The sequence below is a fragment of the Castor canadensis genome, chromosome 10, assembly GCF_047511655.1.
Source record: "Castor canadensis chromosome 10, mCasCan1.hap1v2, whole genome shotgun sequence".
NCBI classification, from domain to species: Eukaryota; Metazoa; Chordata; class Mammalia; order Rodentia; family Castoridae; genus Castor; species Castor canadensis.
In genome coordinates this window covers 11,429,348-11,450,351 of record NC_133395.1, presented here as the reverse complement: position 1 = coordinate 11,450,351, position 21,004 = coordinate 11,429,348, and the positions used below count along the sequence as shown (strand labels likewise).

General features: G+C 36.8%; 1 long non-coding RNA gene across 1 annotated transcript in view; it reads left to right on the top strand.

The window, feature by feature from the left end:
• LOC141411579 (uncharacterized) overlaps nucleotides 1-21,004 on the top strand; it is a 37,781-nt gene that overhangs the window by 7,847 nt on the left and 8,930 nt on the right. The window contains exon 4 of the long non-coding RNA XR_012436418.1: nucleotides 18,362-18,396. This is a non-coding gene — a long non-coding RNA (uncharacterized lncRNA). The remainder of the gene's footprint in view (nucleotides 1-18,361; nucleotides 18,397-21,004) is intronic.

The window sequence follows — 21,004 nt, the reverse complement described above, 5'->3', positions numbered from 1 at the left end:
CTGACGTATATAGGTATATGACAATGTAAAGGAGGGCCTATTTGGGGGCAGTGACCCAGTGGGAGGAGAGAAGGGGAAAGAAGTTGATAGGGATGTGAATATGATGAAAGTACATTATATGCATGCATGAAAATCACATAAACCCATTGAAAATTGTAAAAAAAAAAAATGAGAAACTCGGGGTAATTATGATCAAAGTACATTATATTCATGTATGAAAATACAACAATGAAAATTCATATAAGTAATACATGCTAATAAAAGTAACAAAAAAGATTGTGCTTTGGGCCTAGAACATTATCTTATATGGAGACAACCCTTATAGCTTTTGCTAAGTTAATTTTAAATAATTATAAAAATCTATATAATGAGACTATTTAACTCAAAATTAGCCAAAAGATGGGGTGAGGAAGAGGTTGAGGGGGAGAGAGGAAGGGAGCAATGTAAGTAATGTACAGTATGAGTCTAATTGGAATTGTCACTATGAGTCCCACCCATGTAATGAATATATCCTAATTTTTTTTAATTAGCAGAAAGAAGAGACTTATGAAGTAGAAAATGAACAAATGATAGAGAAAATTGAAGATAGACTTTCAGCTCTATAGCCAAGCCGCATTTCCCACTCTCCCGCGCAGCCTGGTGAATAAGTTGCTACCAGAGGACAGGTTCCCTGAATGGTGTTTGCTCACCCAGCTTTTCTCCTGTTACCTGCATTTCTTAGGGAGAATGTACCAAAAACACAACATCCCAAGGAAAGAAGGGACTGTCTGGAGTAGCCCAGGCTTTGTCCTTGTCCCTCCTAGAATAGGAAATCTTCCAACTTCAACTATTGTTGGAGAAGGGGGAGAATGGATTTTGCTGGACAATAGTAGTCTCTAATAACTACATTAAAACAAATTCAACAGACCCTGGTGACTCATGCCTGTAATCCTAGCTACTCAGGAGACAGAGATCAGGAGGATCATGGTTCTAAGCCAGCCCGGGCAAATAGTTTGCCAAACTATCTTGAAAACACCCCCACAAAAAAGGACTGGTGAAGTGACTCCAGTGGTAGAGTGCCTTCCTAGCAAGTGTTAGGCCATGAGATCAAACCCCAGTACCACCAAAAATAAAATACTAAAGAAAAAAAGAAAAAGAAATTGTTCATAATAAAAGACAGTTATCAAAAATGGAATACTAAAAAAAGGAAGACATTTTTAAGACATTGATATCAGGAATGTATGCACACTTAATACAAATGAACAACCAAAACATGGTTAGTCATTTCAAAAAGAGGAAACTTGAATGATTTATGACACTTACCCTCAGTAGCAAATCAGGGAAATGCAAATTAAAACAAAAGGAAATACTATTTTGTATCCATGAGAGTGGTAAAAATTAATTTCATAGCCTGAGTTAATTGGGAAAATTGAAACTTTTCTTCAGTGTTGTTGGGATTGTAAATCAGAATTCTTTGGAATTTTTAGAGAGATTTGGAAATACTTAAAATGGCAGCAACTACCTGCTAGTTGCTTACCACAATAGGAGAGTCTGTTCTTTCTTAGAAATAGAATATAATGTTTACTGGGTATAAAACCATCCAGAATAAAGACTGTATTTTTCATCTCTCATGCAGGTGGGTGCGATCTTGCGATTAAGTTCTAACCATGTTCTGGTACATAATATTTGCTCTAAAGAAATTGAGGCTGGGGATATAGTTTCAATGGTACAGTGCTTGCCTTTCATGTCTGAGGCCCTGGGTTCAATCCCTAGTATCATAAAACACAAAAATAAACAACAAAAAAAGAAATTCTAATATATCTACACCAGAAAGACATGTTCAAGGATTCATAGTATCACTTTGAAATAGCAAAAGTAGAATCATCACATTCAAGAGGAAAAAGAATATATAAATTGTGGTTTGTCTATACAATGGAACACCATGTAGCATTTAAAAATTAATGAATTGAATCTAAATAATTAGCATTGATCTCAAACATAATATATAAAGATAGGTAAGTACCAGAATGACTCATGTATCATATTTATGTAAAAATTAAAAACATTATTAAGCATAGAGTAAAAGTACAAAAATACAACAACATCAATTTTAGGAGAGTGGTGGTTATCTCTATGGAGGGCAAAGGGTAAGGGGGAACTTTTAATTGTTCTGACATTTTCTTTTTTAAAAAGGTATTACGAAGTAAATGTGGTAACAAGTTACTATCTTTGGTTATTTAATTTTCTAATGTTCTCTATATATTTGAAAAAAATTCATAATTAAAAGATTTTAAAGAATTATATAGTTAACTGCTAACCTGTTAAACTCTGGAAATGTATGCCACAGACAGGCTCATAAATGAATGCTTAACAGGTAACTTATTTTTTAATTAAAAAATTTCTTTGGGCTGGAGGCATGGCTCAAGTGGTAGAGTGCCTACCTACTAATCTCAGGGCCTTAAATTCAAATCCCAGTAACACACACACACACACACACACACACAAATTAAGCCAGTCACAGTGATGTGTGCCTATAATTCCCAACATTTGGAAGGGTTGGGTAGGAGGCCAACCTGAGCTACATAATGAGATCCTGTCTCAAGAAAAAAAAACAACTTTTAGGCTAGAGGTGTAGCTCAGTTATAGAGTGCTTGTCTAGAATGTACAGGCCTGAGGCTGGGTTCCCAGCACTCCCCTACACCACTACCTCCCAAAAAAGGAAAAAAATCATAACCACACACTTTAAATCAAGTTAATAGTAAGTAATGAAAATGAAATTATATGAAAAGCTCCATAGCTTGCATGTTTAAATAATTTTTTATTGTCTGTATTTGTAACATGTTGCAGTTGGGTCTAGCTCCTGAATCATCTTTTTTGTGATGGAATAAATTATATATTGTTCTGGAATTCCACTCAAGTTGAATTTATTGGTTTGTTGAAGTGAATGTAAGAGCAGTAGGTGATTTTGATGTTAGAGGATCAGCAGTCAAAGAAAGAAAACAATGGTTCCATTTGGGAGGCACCATGTGTCCATCCACATCCCAGGATGTGTTTTGCCAGTCATTTCAGTAATATATGTAAATCACTGGTAAAAAAAAATCACTGTTTCCATCCACGGCCTTGTACAACTAGTGTTTGTTTCCATATTTGCTTCCTTCATTAATTTTTTCCTACTTACAGCAGCTTCTAAATTATAAGAAAACTGAAAATTGTTTTGAGATGACCCAAAGTTATCTTTAAGTTCTGCATCTTCCAGTTTTCATCCCCAAGACAGGGTCCTGCTGTGTAGCTTAGTTGGTCTTGAGTTTACTATCTTCCTGACTTTGACTCTTGAGTACTGGGATTACAGGCATGCATCACCACATCCAAAACAGCTTTCAAGTGTAGTTGTTTACATTTCTATCCTAATTAGTTGTAACTTAGTTAAATGTTGTTGCCTCATTTTAATTAGAAAGAATGTCTAGTTATAGACACAGGGATGAGTTTTTCAAAAATAAAGTGTAAAAGAACATAGTGTGGGTAAAAATATATATACTTGTAGTATTTTGCAATGGTGCTCTCAAAAATTTATGGATTATTTTGATTCTTTTAGATTTAATGAATTTAAGTAGAGCCATAATCATCTTTCGAAAAATTGTATTTGATTTTGGGGAATTTTCTTTTGTAATTTTCTGTATATTTCTTACACTGGAATTTCCTTCCATTTAAAATATCACTGCAGAAATAAGACAAGGAAACAAGCTATACTTGACCTTGAAGATACTGCTTGAGATTAGCAAGCAGTCATACTGAATTATTGATAGATTAAAGCAGACCATGCCAAAATTTTTTTAATATGCAAAAATTATTTGAGGAAAACTTTAAAATTTAAGGAAAAATAAATAAAAGCTTACTCATGACAATAAATGCCACAAGTAATGTTAAGAGGCAAATGATTGAGTGGGAAAAAAGTATTTGTAACTCAAATTACAAAGACCTAAGAGTCCTAAAATATAAAGAGCTTTTAAAGATAAATCAAGAAGAAACAGCAATTACCCAGTAGAAAAATACTTAAGAGAAAAAGAAATTCTGTAAATATGTAGAAATATATTCAAACTTACACTTTAAAATCATATAAAGTATTTGGTCACTTGGTTATGATAGAGACTTAAGGTAGAGTTCTCTCAGTCATAAAAGTAATTTTCCTCTGGAGTTACAAGCAATCTATTTAACTATACTTCAGTATAATGCAGATACCCCTTCACCCAGTGATTAAGCACACATCTCATTTTGTCATTTGGCTTGCCCTGATGTGTTTTGATTCATATTCCTAGGCCTGAGGTCAGAAGACATCTCCATGTAGATTAGTGGTTTTCAACTGCAGGCAATTTTGCCCCTTCGTGGACATTTTGCAATGTCTGGAGACAACTGGGGTGTGAGGCAAGGTAGTAGGTAGAGGCCAGGGCTGCTGCTAGCATCCTATGGCATGACACATGGGGCCAACCTGTGTAGCAGGTAATTACCTATCCCAGAGGGTCAATAATTCCACTGTTGAGAAACCTTAATATATGTATTGAATTCAGTTTCTCATCACACATATTTCATTTTTGCTGACCCTAGTAAAGTTTTAGAGCCTGTCTTTGGTAATGGTAGGAACCAAGCAGATGTTAGAGTCCATCAAAATTTCCCATGATTCCAACCAGGCAGATTTTTACTACCCACCTGTTCTTTTTATTTTCTTTATAGGTATCTTTTCAAGAATTCAAATTGCCTTTTCTACTCTTAGTAAGCTAATAAATAGCAAGGGCAAAAAAACAAAAAACAAAACACATCAAAGCATTTTTATCAGCTTATGTGTTTCCTGGAAGAGTTTGGAATGTCATCTTAAAAGCCCCAGAGCCAGGGAAAGAAAATGGAGAACTATCAAGCTAAATTAAGAATTCACTGTTAAAAAATGGCCCAGAGAGAGTGACCAGAGTTCAAGAAGGGGCATGGGAGTGCAAAGGGCATTTCCATTCTCACACCTGTAAGTTATTAATGATCTTTGAAGTGATTGTTGATAGAAGCACTTGTACATTTGAGCTGCTTCATATGTATGCTTAGTGTATTCAGAGAACTGCCTAGCTTCTGGAGTATCTTCAAGCTGAATCAGAGATCAAACAGTGAAATCCATGACCAGGGGATATCATATAGCCATGTGACCTGTGGAAGGACACAGATTATGAGAACCAATGCCTAAATAACTATACTATATTTTTAACTTGAGAGATTTAGCATTGCTCTTAACTTTTAAAATAGAAACATTAGAATAATACCCCAGAGTTTCACAGTAATATAGCAGGAAGTAACATTTTTAAATATATTTTTGGATTCATAAACCTATTTTTAGAATATTAAACCTAAATATCCTGTCACTGGATAACTTATATGGTATTTGCTGGTTGTATATTTTGAACTCTCCTGACATTGCCTTTCCTGTTGAGAGCTTAGTCAACAACTTTGTTTACACTTAAAAGAGACTGAATCACTCCAAGTCTAACTTTCTCTCTGTCCCTGGGAGCTTTGACAGGAACTAGCAAAATTCATAGATCTGTGCCCTTATGTCTCTTTTTCCAAACAAAATTTCTTAAAATTATTTTTCATACTTTCACTAAGATATGTTTTTATCTAGACTAACAGCAACTGTTGATATGACATGGTATTAAGAGACAATCCTGAAGAATTAAATGGAAAAATTATAGAACATGATTTATTTCCAAAGTAAAGTTTTTATTTCTTATTAGTAGGCAAGTGTTTCAAGTGAATCTTTTGATTACAAATGAGAAATTATTTCCTTTAATTTGCTGAGTTTCTACAAAATAAAAAACTTAAGAAAAAGATAGGAGATTTATCATTATTTTTGAATACTCTATAAACAGGATGCTCCAGAGAATAAGAAAAAGGGAATAGGAATATTATGAGAATAATTATTTTAGACTTGGGGTCCTATCTATGGTCAGCAATTCTTCTTTATGTTTGAAGTTCTCAGTCCGTTTTTTGCATTTTTCTTTCTCATTAATCTTTATGAAAGAGATTCATTTAGTGCAACACCACAAACCAAAAGCATAGTACAAGAAACATGTAGGTTCATCTTATTCATAAACAAATCCTAAGTAAAATCTGACCGAATCTAGTGATGAATAAAAATGAGAAATGTCATGGCCAAATTGGATTCATCCCAGTAATGCAGTTAGTTTAACATTTGGAAATCAATTTTGTTATGATTAATATATGTGCTTACTAGATTAAGAGGATAAAGAATTAAAAATAAATGACCATGTTAATGGAGAAAGAAAAAAAAAAAAAAGGTCCACTCTAAACCAGGTAGGAATATGAAGAAAGTTCCATATCCTGGTAAAGCTCATCTCCAAAACAGCCACAGCAAATATATTTAATGGTGAAATGTTGGTAACATTCCTTTTGAATGATAGCAGGATTAAGGATTCCCTGAATCATCATTTCTGGGTAGGCACTCTTAAAACTTTTTTTCCTAGCTGATATACTTTTTAATTTTTGTGGTACTAGGGTTTGAACTCAGGGCCTCATGCTTGCTAGGCCAGTGCTAATACCACACGAGCCACACCTCCAAGTCCTCATTTCTATTCAAATTTTTAGTTGAGAATTATTCTCAAGTAATTTGAGAAGAAATAGAAGGTATGAGGTTTGCAAATGAGAAGCCAACATTATTTATACATGATACAATTGTGCTTGTTTAAAAGATCCATAATCAATAAGTGGATTATTCTCCAGGCCCTGGGCTTCATCCCTAATGCTACAAACAAACACACACTTGCAATTACATTTAAACACTAGGAACAATCTGTTAGAACAGTTTTTTTAAAGATTCTGTTTATTCTAACAAAAATTATGAGGTACTTTAGAAAGTGTAACAATGGTTGTTCAAGATATCTAAATATCAGTATATACTTTAAAACATATATATTTTAAAATCAATATATACTTTGAAAAAGGAAGGTAAAACAGGTCCTCAACGTGGGTATGTACCAGTGGAAGCAGGGAAGGTAAGTGGAGAGGGTGAAGAAGGGCAAGTATGGTTGATGTACTTTGTACACATGTCTGAAAATAGAACAATGAAACTTGTTGAAACTGTTCTAAGAAGAAGGGATGAGGGAGAATGATGGAGGAGGTGAATCCAATTAAGTACATTGTAAACACATATGTAAGTGTCAAAATGACCCCAGCCCCATAAGTAATACATGCTAATAAAACATAAAGAGCTCTAAATATAAAGCTATTCTGTATGGGTGAGCAAGACCCAATCTTGTAAGAATGCTAATTCTGACTGGGTACTGTGGTTCATACCTGTAATCCCAGCTACTAGAGGCTCAGATAGGATAGTGGTCCAAGGTGACCCCAGGCAAAAATGCCAGACACTAGCTGGGTGGCAGTGGCTCACGCCTGTAATCCTAGCTACTCAGGAGACAGAGATCAGGAGGATTGTTGTTCAAAACCAGCACAGGCAAATAGTTCACAAGACCCTATCTTGAAAAAAACCCTTCACAAAAAAGGGTGAATCAAGGTGTAGGCTCTGAGTTCAAGCCCCAGTGCAGAAGAAAAAATAAAAGCCAGATACTATCTGAAAAATAACTAAATCAAAAAAAGGGTTTGGGGGTGTGGTAGAGTATCTGCCTAGCAAGTGCAGGGCTCTGAATTCAAACCCCAGTATTGTCATCCACCTCCCCCATCCCTCAAAAGCACTAATTCTGCTCGGAGAGTTGTTAAAACTTCAAGCTGAACCTATAATTGATATGGAGGAACAAAGGCCTAAAATATCCAAGACACACTTGTAGAAAAATAGGCTGTATTAGATCTTAAACTTTACTGTACAGATATAGTAATTCAGACAGTGTTGAATTGGTACAAGATTAAAGAAATAGACCAGTAGAACACAATAGAGAACGAAGAATTAGAGCCCAACACATGTATGGCCAGTATAGGCACTGAAAATCAGGGGCATGATAGATGATTGCTTAAAAAATGGTCCAAATACAGTTGGAAGGAAAACAAAGTCAATTCCCTACCACAACCATATACAAAATCAATTCCCAGTAAATGAGCAATTTAACTGCAAAGGGCAAAGCCATAAAACTAAAAAGACAGTAACTTTATTACTTCAGAATATGAAAGAATTTGACCCAAAATGTTCAAACCAAAAATTAAAGATTAACCAATTTGATTACATGAAAATTCATTTTTTTGTTTGTTTAAAGGAAGGCATCAGAAAGAGTAAAAAGGGGCAGGGGTACAGCTCAATGGCAGAGTACTTGCCTAGCATGCAGGAGGCACTGGGTTCCATTCCCAGCACCCCTCCGTCTCCCCACCCACATAGCACATCAAAATAAGCTACCACCTGGGAGAGCATAATTGTAGAATGTATAGAAAAGTCTTACAGATTAATAAAAAGATCTGGGGAGTATGGCTCAAGTGACAGAGTGCCTGCCTAGCCAGGTTGTGAATTCAAACCCCAGTACTGCTCAAAAATAATAATTTTTTTAAAAAGTGAAAGGGGAGTGGAGGTGGAGCTCAGTGATTGAACGGTGCTTAGCATACATGAGGCCTATGCCAGCCCTTTTTTGTGATGGATTTTTTTTGGGATAGGGTCTTACGAAGTATTTGCCCAGTGTGGGCTTTGAACCTCCTTTGATCCTCCCAATCTCTGCCTCCTGAGTTGTGGGAGCGGATTATGAGAAACCTATGAAAATTTGCCATAAGCACAGCTGTGCCCAATAATCTACAGGCTGAGTTTGGCCCGGCCCAGCTGTAGAAGAGAGCGAAGGCAAGATGCAGCACAGGTGCTTTTCCTAAGTTGTTTTAGTAGAGACCCTTCCCAAGAACTGTTGCTCCCCCTCCTTATTTACCACTGGATATAAAAGACTTCCCAAAGAAGGATGGTGGCTTTTGATGGGGGATTTTGATGGGCTGCCGCTGCCGCTGTTGCTGGCCACTGTATTTCTCCACCAGAGCAGTTTTCTGCACCGAGATCTTTATACATAGGCTTTAGAAAAGCTAAGCTAAAGAGAACATGGGACAGTGCAAGTCTGAGGGCAAAGGCTTTAAGAGAGATTATGCTAAAGAAAAGCTAAGAGAAAACATGGGACACAGTGAGTCTAAGGAAAGAGACTTTAAAGAACAGAAAAGAAGACTTTAGAAGCAAGGTCTTAAAGAATAAAGATAGAGAAAAGAAGCAAAGGAAAAGAAGAGAAAGATAGAGAAAAGAAGCAGTGAGGTGGTTGTACGTCTCCATCTGAGTGGCCCAGCACACCTGACCCCAACTTTATGCATGTCTGTCTTCTATCCTTTGTCTTTTGTGCATCTCCCGTCGCCCCCAGTTAGCCCAGTAAAGTCAGTAGTAACAGGATCAAGAAAAACATCGCTCCACTGAGTAGCTAGGATTACAGGGGGAGGCTTGAGTTCAATCCCCAGCACCACAAGAAAAAAAACAGTAGCAGGCATTTCATAAAAGAGAAATGCAAACAACCAATAACCATATGCAAAGTGGTCAATCTCAGTAGCCAGGGTTGTGCAAATTAAAGTATAATAGGTAACATTCATATTTCCATAACGGAAAATTTGTATAGTACCAAATGTTGACAGGGTTACAGAGTGAAGAATTTCTAATATGTAGCTGGTGAGGACAGAAGCTGTTGCAATTCCTTTGAAAGCCGTTTGGTATTGTCTAGTAATCATTCACAGAAGTAGTCAGCTGTAAGGTCGAGCACCGAATACCAGCTATTCCATTCCTAGGAAGGTATCCCAGAGAAAGCTTCTGCACGTGTTTATCAAGAGACAAGTGCAAGAATGTCAACAGCCTCATGGCTTGATAACAACAAGGCACAGAAGCAACAAAAATGTTCAATAGTAAGCTGGAGAAGTAAGTTGTAGTGTAGTCATCTATCATCTATTTTATAGGAATGAGTATCAATGAACCATATAATGAGTCTCAAAATGGTATTGAGTGAAAAAAGGCCCTGAGTTCAAATGCTAGCACCATCAAAAAAATGAAGAAAAATACCCTATTTGAATAAAATGTAAATCAAGCACATTTATTTTTAAATTTTTTATATTTATTTATTTTTGTATGTGTGTTGGGAACCAAACCCAGGGCTGTACATGTTAGGCCAGTGGTCTACTATTGAGCTGCTTACCCAGTCCTAAAACAGGCCATTTGAGTGATCATATTGTTAATTTCTACATACATAAATGATAAAACTATGAAGAAATCACAAAATGCAGAATAGTAATACCTGGAGTAGAATGATGAAGGTGTGGGGAAAAAGCACGATGTGATGGGGTAAAGTACTAACAGGTTTCTCTATGAGCTCCCTTCTGGGTACACACCCGTGTATTCATGTTATTATCTATTAAACTGTGTGTTCATAATATACATGCTTATTTGTATGCTATTTTTCCACAATGAAATGGTTAAGAAGAAGAATTCATTAAAAGTTAGATTTATGACTCTTAATCCCTTTACCTTAATCAAGGATACAAATGAATCATGTTCTTAGAGATTAAGACAGAGCAGGCTTTTTTTTTTAATTCTTTTAAACAAAAAGCTTTTTATTTGGAAATAATTTCAAACTTACAAGAAAGTTGCAAGACACCTGTTTATGTTTTATCCCAATTCACTTGTTTGTTTTATTGTTAAAGATTTATTCTCTCAACATCTACATAGTTGTATCTAAACTATTTGGGAATAAGCTGAATATATCCATGTCCCTTTGCCTCCGGAAACTTCATTGTGTATTTCCTTAGCCAAAGAACCTTCTATTATGTAACCATATTGTAGTTACCAAAGTCAGGAAATTTAACATTGAAACAATACTATGTAAAAACCTGCCATCCACGTTCCAATTTGTCACCTACCCTTATGACGTCCTTTTACAGCGTTTGAGTTTTTCTTCCACTAGAGGTTGCAGTGTATGTATTGCATTTAGTTTTCCTGTTTCTTTAGTCTCTTTCATCTGGAACAGTTCCTCAGCCTATCTTTAGCCTTTATGACAATGACATTTATTTATTTATTTATTTAATTCTTATGTGCATACAATGTTTGGGTCATTTCTCCCCCCAACAATGACATTTTTGAAAAATACTGATTTAAAAATTTTTTGAGTTTTAAAAAATGGTTTCTTAGGATTATATTCACGTATGGGTCCTTAATCAAAACACAATATAAATGATGTATTCACATCTTAAGGTGCCCACATTGTCTGCCTCACATTGGTGATATAATTTGGTAATTTGGCCATGATGTTGTTTAGTATCTCTACTGTAAGACTAAGAAACCTCTAGAAAGATTTCTTTGGAGATAATTGCTGATGGGATTGAACCCTGCTATCCTAATGGAGAGAAGTAGGAATGTGATTTCCCCCTTTCAAGTCAAAAGAGAGCCCACTGCAGATCCTGCCTGTGGGAGAGGACAAAGTCTAATATTTAATTAATTCTGAGGTTCTTGTTATTTTATGGGTTAAAACATTTTAATTTAAAATTCAGTTGAACCGGGAACCAGCGACTCATGCATGTAATCCTAGCTATTCAGGAGGCAGAGATCAGGAGAATCAAAGTTCAAGGCCAGCTTGGGCAAAAAAACAAAAGAAAAAGTCAGACCCTAGCTCATAAACACCCAACACAAAAAAGGACTGGCAGAGAAGCTTAAGTGGTAGAGTGCCTGCCAGCAAATGTGAGGCCCTGAGTTCAAAACCAAGTATCACAAAAATAGAATAAACTTCCAAGTATTTGTGATTTCAAGTATTATATAGAATTTTTAAGAGTGATTGGGACCAAGTGTGGTTGCCCAGGTACTTATGAGGCAGAGGTAGGAGCATCAAGATTTGAGCCCTGGCAAAGTTAGTTTGAGACCATATCTAAAAGTCAAACCTAATTATAACCATTGAATCTTGCCTGTTCAGCATACTGGTTATAGTCCTAAATTGGGGAAGTGGTCACTGGAAGTAGAAATTTGTCGCTGCTTCATAGTAGAAGACAAGTCAGAAGGGAAAGAGAAAGGAGAACCAGTTTACAAGATGGGATAGGAGAAATGTAATGAAAAAAAAACAAACTCAGAGTGATGTGTATGAAAATGGAAAAATGAGACCTGTTGAAACTATTCTAAGAATGGGGGGAAGATAAAGAATGATGGAGGAGTGAATTCAACTACAATACATTGTAAGAACTTTTGTAAATGTCACAGTGTACCTCCAATACAACAATAATAGGGTTTTAAAAATCTTTTTATTTATTTTATTTATCTATTTTTATTGTTGTGCTGGGTGGAAGTACATTGTGGCATTTACAAAAGATCTTACAGCTGGGGACTGGTGGTTCACGCCTGTAATCCTAGCTACTCAGGAGGCAGAGATCAGGAGGATTGTGGTTTGAAGCCAACCCTGGGCAAAATAGATCTTGAGACCCTCTCTCTAAAAAACCCATCACAAAAAAGGGCTGGTGGAGTGGCTCAAGGTGTACGCCCTGAGTTCAAACCCCAGTACCACAAAAAAAAAAAAGTTCTTACACTATATCATACTTGAATTCATCCCCTCCATCATTCTCCCTTATTACTGCCACACACCCCTCATTCCTGGAATCATTTCAACAGGTCTCATTTTTCTGTTTACATACATGTGCACACAGTATTTGTACCATATTCACCCAACAATAATATGATTTTTAAAAAACCTCAGAGTGAATATAGTAGAATGGTCATGAGGGTGTGCAGGACTTGAACTGAATGGTGCTTCTCGGGCTCCCCACCTTAAATTTTTTAAAAACATTGTAAATTGACACATTTTAGTTTTATATATTTTCAGGGTATAAACTGATGTTATGATTTATGAATACAATGTGGCATAAAAGCTAATTAACATATCCATCACCTCAAAGATTTAACATTTTTGTGGTGAAAACGATTAAAGTTTACTCAGTGACTTTGAGGTGTGCAATGCATTACTATGAAGTATAATCACCACTCTGCAAAATACTTCGAGGAAGAAAGACCCCATTCCTCCTGTCTGCCTAAAGCTTTGTATCTCCATCCTTTTAGTGTCTTTGGGGGAAGGCACAGTGCAATGATTCTAAAATGTAAATTAAAATTGTTACAGAATTTTTTCATTTTCACAACTGAAGCTGTATCCATTAAACAGTAATTCTCTGTCCCCTGTCCCATCTCTGGGGACAACTATTCTACTTTCTGCTTCTATGAATTTGAGTAGCTTCCATCCTTCATAGAAGTTGAGTTATGCAGTATTTGCCTTCTGTGACTGGCTTATTTCACTTAGCACAATGTCTTTAAGGTTCAACCATGTCATAGCATGTGGCAGGATTTCATTCCTGTTAAAGTCTATGATATGTATATAACACATTTTGTTTATCCATTTATCCATCGATGGGCATTGGAGTTGCTTCTAATGTTGCTATAAACACGGATGTACAAATATATCTTTGAGCTCTTGCTTTCAGTTCTTTTGCATATATATATCCATAAGTGGAATTGTTGCATTATAATTTTCTTTTTAATTTTTTGAGGAAAGCCATACTGTTTTCCATTGCTGTTGTACCATTTTATACTCCCACCAACAGAGCACAAGTGTTCTAGTTTTTTCAAATCTTTGATAGTACTTATACACTGTTATTATTGTTACTATTTCTATTACTAAATTGTTTTTGAATCTGGGGCCTCCTGCTTGCTAGGTAAGTGCTTTCCCACTTGAGCTGTGGCCCCAATCCTTTTGCTTTTTGGGGGGCCACATGCTTGCTAGGCAGGTGCTCTTACTGCTTGAGCCACTCTGCCAATCCTTGTGTTTTTTTTTTTTTTTTAAGTTTGTTTTTCAGATAGGGTCTCATGCTTTTGCCCAGACTGGCTTCAGACCACAATCTTCCTATCTCCATCTCCTGAGTAGCTGGAACTATAGGATGTGCCACCATGCCCAACTCTGTTTCCAGATAGGTTCTCTGTAACTGTTTTGCCCAGCTGGTCTTGAATGCAATCTTCCTATCTCTGCCTCCTGAGTAGCTGAGATTATAGTTGTGTGCTTTTAGGCCTGGCTGTTTTCTGTTATTCTGATCATCGCCATACTAACGGATGTGAAGTGACATCTCATTGTGGTTTTGGTTTGAATTTCTCTAATGATTAGTGGTAAAGGGCACCTTTTCATACACTTGTTGGCTATTTGGGAAAATGCCTGTTCAAGTTCTTTGCTCATATTTGTTTTTGAGTTGTAAGAGTTCTTTATTTGGAAACCTTTTTTTTGGAGGAGGTAGTACTAGGGTTTGAACTCAGATCCTTGAGCTTGCTTGGCAGGTGCTCTGCCACTTGAGCTACAATTCACTCTGTGTATGCTTTGATATACAGAAGTTTCAACGTTTGATGCAGTCTCATTTGTCTAGTTTTGCTTCTGTTGCTGTACTTTTAGTGTCATATCCAAGATATCATTGCCAGCTCCGATGTCATGAAGTGGTTTCTCTGTTTTCTTCTATGAGTTGTATAGTTTTAGGTCTCATGTTTAGGTCTTTAATGCATTTGAGTTGTAACATCTTTTTCCCCTTCATTTTTGCTGGTACTAATTCTTTTTTCTTTTAGCACTCTGAAACTGCCATTTTATTGTCTTCTGACTTCCCTAATTTCTCTTGACTTGTTTTTAGACTTACTGTTGCCCTTTTGAAGGTAGCATGTCATTTTTGTCTTTCTTTCCTATTTTGTTTTATTTTATTTTTTTTGTGGTGCTGGGTCCACATGCATTTGTCTTCTGTTTTAATTTTTTTTCTCTTTATATTTGGTTTTCTTTAGTTTGATTAATGTAGACCTAGGTCTAATTTTCTCTGTATTTTTTCTTTCTGTGGCAGTACTGAAGGTTTGAATTCAGGGCCTCACACTTGCTAGGCAAGCACTACCACTTGAGTCACTCTGCCACCTCTTTTCTACTTATCTTGACTGTGTATTAATAACCACTCGTCAGTTTTGTTGTCGTTTTTTGATAGGGTCATGCTGTGTAACTCAGGCTGGTCTCACACTTGGGATTCTCCTACCTCAGGTTCCCAAGTGCTGGCATTATTGGTATGCATCACTATGCCTAGCCCACTCATCAATTTTGGAAACATTTTGTCTATTATTTTTCCCATATTTTATGGAGTGGAAGATCAAACTCAAGGCCTTACACATGATAGGCAAGTTCTCTACTACTGAGCTATTTCCTCATCTCCCAATATTGTTTCTGTTCCATTCTTTTTCTCTTCTGCTTCTTCAACTCCAATTACATAGATGTTATATCTTGTCATCATGTTCCATGCAACGCTTTTTTTTTTTCTTTTAATTTTTAACTATGCTGGGCCTGATGCTTCTATGCAGAGGCCCTACACTTGAGCCATATCTCCAGCACTTTCCACTTTAGACATTTTTCAGGTAGGGTTTTTTGTTTGTGTTTTTGTTTTGTTTCTTTGGCGGTACTGGTAATTGAACTCAGGCCCTCACATTTGCTAAGCAAGTACTGTACCACTTGAGCCACTCCAACAGTCCTTATACAACTCTTACGTTCTTTTCTGTGTTTTCCATCTTTTGATTTTTACTATCTGTGCTTTGACTTGGTTATTTTATACTGACCTGTTCTCCAGTTCACTTACTCTGTGTTCTCTTGTGTATCATCTAATATTTAACTCATCAAGTGAATTACTAATTTCAGATATAAATTGTTTGTATTACAAAATTTTTATTTGGCTATATATATATGTATATACATAATTGCTGTTTGGTTAAATTCAACATCTTTTTAAAATTTCTTTTTTAGAATTTTTTTTTCCCTTAATATAGGTCTGGTTCCTTGATTTTTTTTTTATCATTTGGTGTTTTGTTTTTTGGTGAACTGGGGCTTGAACTCAGGGGCTATATCTTGAGTTACTCTACCAGTCCTTTTTTGTGATGGGTTTTTTCAAGATAGGGTCTTGAGAATTATTTGCCTGGGCTGGCTTTGAACATGATCCTCCTGATCTCTGCCTCCTGAGTAGCTAGGATTAAAGGTGTGAGCCACCAGCGCCTGGCAAGTGTTGGGTATTTTTGAGATAGGGTCTCTCGAACTATTTGCTCAGGCTGGCCTCAAACTGAGATCTCCTGATCTCTGCCTCCTCAGTAGGTAGGAGATAAGTGTGAACCATTAGTGCCTGGCTTGATGTTATTCACTCATTTGTTTATTCATTCATCCTTTTATATTTAGTGGTACTGGGGTTTGAACTCAGGGCTTCACACTTGCAAGGCAGGCACTCTACTACTTGAGCTAAGCCTTATTTATTTATTTTTTGTGATATTGGTGTTTGAACTCAGGGACTATACCTGGAGCCACTCCACCAGCCCTTTTTTTTGTGATGGGTTTTTTTGAGATAGGGTCTCATGAACTTTTTGCCTGGGCTGGCTTCGAATCTCAAGCCTCCTGATCTCTGTCTCCTGAGTAGCTAGGATTCACCAGCACCTGACACCCTATTTGTTTGTTAACTGGAGATTAAGCCCAGGGCCACATGTGGGCAATGCTGTACTGCTGAGTTTTAGCATGTTTAATTGGATCTGGACTTCCACATTTTTTTTTCATCAGTGCATCATCTTGACTGTTATGTTTCTCTTCTGGAATTGTTAGATCCTATGTGGTTTTTTCCAGTCTTTTAAACAGTTTGTCATAGATTTGATTTTTCCCAAAAGTAGATCCTGATTTGGGGAAAATGATTAAGAAAGTATTTCCTGGGCTGGCAGTGTTGCTCAAGTGGTAGAGTATCTGCCTAGCAAGCACAAAGCCATGAGTTCAAATTCCAGTATTGAATAAAAAATACTTCCTAGATAAACCAGGAGTAGGAGACAAAGGAGTTGGAAGGGAAGAAAGCAAAGAAGCAAAGTTATAGTTCAGGTAAAGCCCCAGATTCAGCCTCATCTCTAGAACCCTCTGGAACATCACAGGGTTCCTTACTACCTTAGGGTTTGTCTCACTCTGAGGCAGAAGAGTTGGGCTTTTGTATTCTCATAATAGCATGAGAATATCATCACTCATTGGTTATGGTCAGTCCCAGACAATGTTAAACTTCCAGGTAATTCTGGCTCTTCTGGTCAAAATAGCTACCGTACCCAATTACAACACTCCAGAGCATTGTTCTGCATCCCTAGTAAGATTTTTTTAGGCATTGTTTTTCTAATCACCTCCTATAAGACTTTGTTGCTACAAATATGCTGTATTTTTGTTTGTGGTTTTTTTTTTTTTTTTTTTGCGGTACTGGGTTTGAACTAAGGGCTTCACACTTGCTAGCAGGCGCTCTACTGCTTGAACCATGCCTCCAGCCCATGTGCTATGCTTAAATAAAAACACAAATAAGTGCTTTACACATCAAAAAAGTAAAATTCATTTTTCTCCCCAAGGATCAATGATTGCTCCTGTTGAGAGTGTATAGCCTAAAAGTTGCAGGTGTGAACTGTTAGCAATAAAGCATGTAGGTACTGACAACTGAGCACACAGGATTAGGAAAAGACATCGAAAGGGATCTGGGGGAGGGCACCATCAGTTTTGTCACACAGTTGTTTTAAGTATTTTGTGTAATATATATAAATATATGTATTTGTTATTTTGTGGGTTAGTCAAATCCAAGTTTTTAATCATGGCTGGAAGCAAAAAGCTTTCATTTTTTTTGAGATAGGGTCTCACAAACTGTTTGCCCGGGCTGGCTTTGAACCTCGATCCTCCTGATCTCTGCCTCCTGAGCAGTCAGGATTGGCACTGTCACCCGGCCAATGAACCCATTTTAATCTACATAGGGAGCCTGAGTTTTGAGGGACATTGTCCATGCATCTGCTTATTCTGAGAGGAGCACTGCTGAAGTAGAAGAAACAGTAATAGTTGGTGGGGGAGGCAGGTGGGACGCGGCCTGAGAGTAGCCAGCAAAGTGTTTTGCATCACTGCCTTTTAGAAGCTTACACTGAGACCTAGTTATAATGGTTATGAGTTCTAGCTAGACGCAGGGAGGCTGGGCCTTGGTGGCTCCTGCCTGTACTCCCAGCTACTCAGGAGGCAGGGATCAGGAGGGTCAAGGTTCCAAGCCAGACCAGGCAAACTGTTGGAGAGACACCATCTCAAAAACACCCAACACAAAAAAGGGCCAGTGGTACTGGGTTCTGGTGGCTCAAGTGATAGAGTGCCTGCCTAGCAAACGTGAGGCCCTGAGTTCAAACCCCAGTACCACTGCCACCAAAAAAAAAAAGAAAAAAGAGCTTGGATGTGATCCCCAATAGTGCAAAAGGGCTGTGTTTCTGCCCTAATGGTAACATTTATACTGGCTTTATTATACGTATAGCCCCTCCTCTTTCATTTTCTTTTTTATTTTGCAGTGTGGGGCTCGAATCCAGGGCCTTTCCTGTGTTGGGTAAGTACATTACTACTGAGCTGCATCTGTGGCCCTCCTCTTTGACTTTGTGTATTATAGTTTTCTTTGATGAAAATATTGAAATTAGCTGATAACCTCTTTTCCCCCCTCCCCTAGCATCTGATTTCATTTACTTCAGCTTATAAAACAATCACAGAGCTTAGTCTATTTTTCATACCTCTCTATTGTCGATGATTAAACTGTATCACATGTCAGAGAATACCACCATGGCTATGCTACTTCTTTTATAATCATTTTACCTTATCACTACAGGTAAATGCATAGTTATTACTCACCACCTGTATCTCCAGTCATTTGATTGCCTGAAACATGCTTAAGAAGTGCTTAAGAATGTTTCTGAGTTCTTTCATGTATATGTCTATAACTTCTATACTTTAAAGTTGTTTGGTTTTGGTCATGTTTTCTAGAATATCTTAAAAATAGGTCACTTCATTGTCTTTTGGCATAAAGTATTATTCTCAAAAAAAATTCTTCCAATAATATACTTTTTTGCAACTTGGTATTTTTTTCCTGGGTACCATTTATCTTTTCTGCTTATGTGTTTTGTAGAGTTTTTTCCTTTCTTTCTTTTTTTTTTTTTTTTGTGCTTAGAGTAGAACCCAGGACCTTGTGCTTTAGCACTGAGCTATATCCCCAGCCCTCATGTTTTGAAGTTTTATCAGAATATGTCCTGGAGTTGAGTGTTCTGAGTTGTTTCTTCACTTTAGAAAAGTTGTCTCAAAATAGTTTTAGCATTTGTACTCTCCTTGCTCTGTGTCCACTTTATCCACTACTTTTTCCTCAAATCTTTTTTTTTTGTGTGCTGCAGGAGTTGAACCCAGAGCTTTGTACAATGGAAGGCAAGAGTCCTGTCACTGAGCTACATCTCCACCCCTCAAATCTTTTAAATCTCTTTCTGAATTTACTTTTAAGATTTAAATTTTTTCTTCTATTTATGTCTTTTAAAAATGTGCTCTGTTACTTCTAATTTAATCTTCTGTTTTGAAATTATCTTTTTGTTACATTAGTTATTCCTTCTTGAATTCTATCCTCTTTTTAGACTTTTAAATTTTTTACTTATGTTGTATTATTTCATTACTTTCTTTTAGCTTATTTTGAATTACTAGTTTATAGTTTTCATCTGGGTGGTGGGCATGTTTTAACTTGCTTTCATTGTCTTTAGGGATATTATTGATGTTATTTCTGTTCTTTATTTGCTTTTTTTTTTTTTCATAAGAACTTTGAGATGTGACTGCTTTTCATTTTTGTTGCTCATTTCCATGTAAAGTTAATTTTCTCAAACTTTAAGATAAGAGGAATAAGTCAGGATAACTTTCTAGCTTTGTGATTTAATGCCTCTACGCAAATATTTTTACAAAGAACTCAAAACTTGCCTTATTCTTTCTGAGCTCTCTTGGCTTCATTTGTTACCTGGGTCTGTTCTCACCTTTGCCCTTATATCCCAGTGTTAGTCAATTTGGAGTCTACTCCCTATAGTTTCGTCACAGTGGGAGCCTTTGTTCTGTCCTGTTGCTGGTATTTGCTGTTTCCTCTAATACTCTTGCTTCTATCTGCTTCCTTCTTCACAAATGCTGATGTTATGCAGATCTGGTGGCCTCTGCTGGTTTTTTCCTACCTACTCGTATTTTGCTGTTTGTGGTAATATCTCTTAGTTTTGATACTATAGTTTGTCTGCTTGTTTAGTTGGATTTAGGGAATGTAAATACTATATCATCATCATCACCATCTTCTGAAATATATTTTAAAAAGCTTCATCCTAGTCTGGGCATGGTGGCACAGATCTGTACTCCCAGCACTTGGGAGGGTGATGGCAGTAGGATTGCAAGTTCAAGTCCAGTCTGTGTTACATAGTGAATTTGAGGCCATCCTGAGCATGGTGGGTAAGACCCTGTCTCAAAAAAAAAAAAAAAAAAAAAAAAAAAGCCATCTTTTGTTTTTTTTAAACCCTGTTAGGGTAATTTTTTTGCAAATGTGGATTCATTTCTTTTGCTTTATCAAGAAAACCTCTCTCTGTGACCAGTCTTTGAATCTCAGTCTTTGAATTCTTGAACTTCAGGAATTTTCACTTTCTTAAATTGGTGTCTCTGCTTGTCTTTGCTATTTTGTATCTCACTCTTGGGGAAGTAAATTAACTGACTTTACCTTTACTTCCATAGGGGACCAAACCTGTTCTTTCAGCTCTTTTCTCTTATTTCCTTATTTTGGTCTTTCTTCTCTTTTCTCCTCCTTTGTTAGAACCAGATTATACAGAGAAATTAAGTCAAATGCACTCTGCGGCAAAGCCATTGAGTTTAGCTGTTAGGTGGTCACACAAAGTTTTAGTGATTTCATTTTGCTTCTGATAGTGTTAAAGTTTGCTTTAAAAATTTTTTTTGGTATGCTGGGCGCGTTGGCTCACACCTCTAATCCTAGCTACTCAAGAGGCAGAGATCAGAAGGATCGAAGTTGAAGCCAGCCTGGGCAAAACAGATCACAGACCTATCTCGAAAAAACCCATCACAAAAAAGGACTGGTGGAATGACTCAAGGTGTAGGCCCTGAGTTCAAACCCCAGTAGTGCAAAAAAAATAGAAAAAAAAAATTGGTGG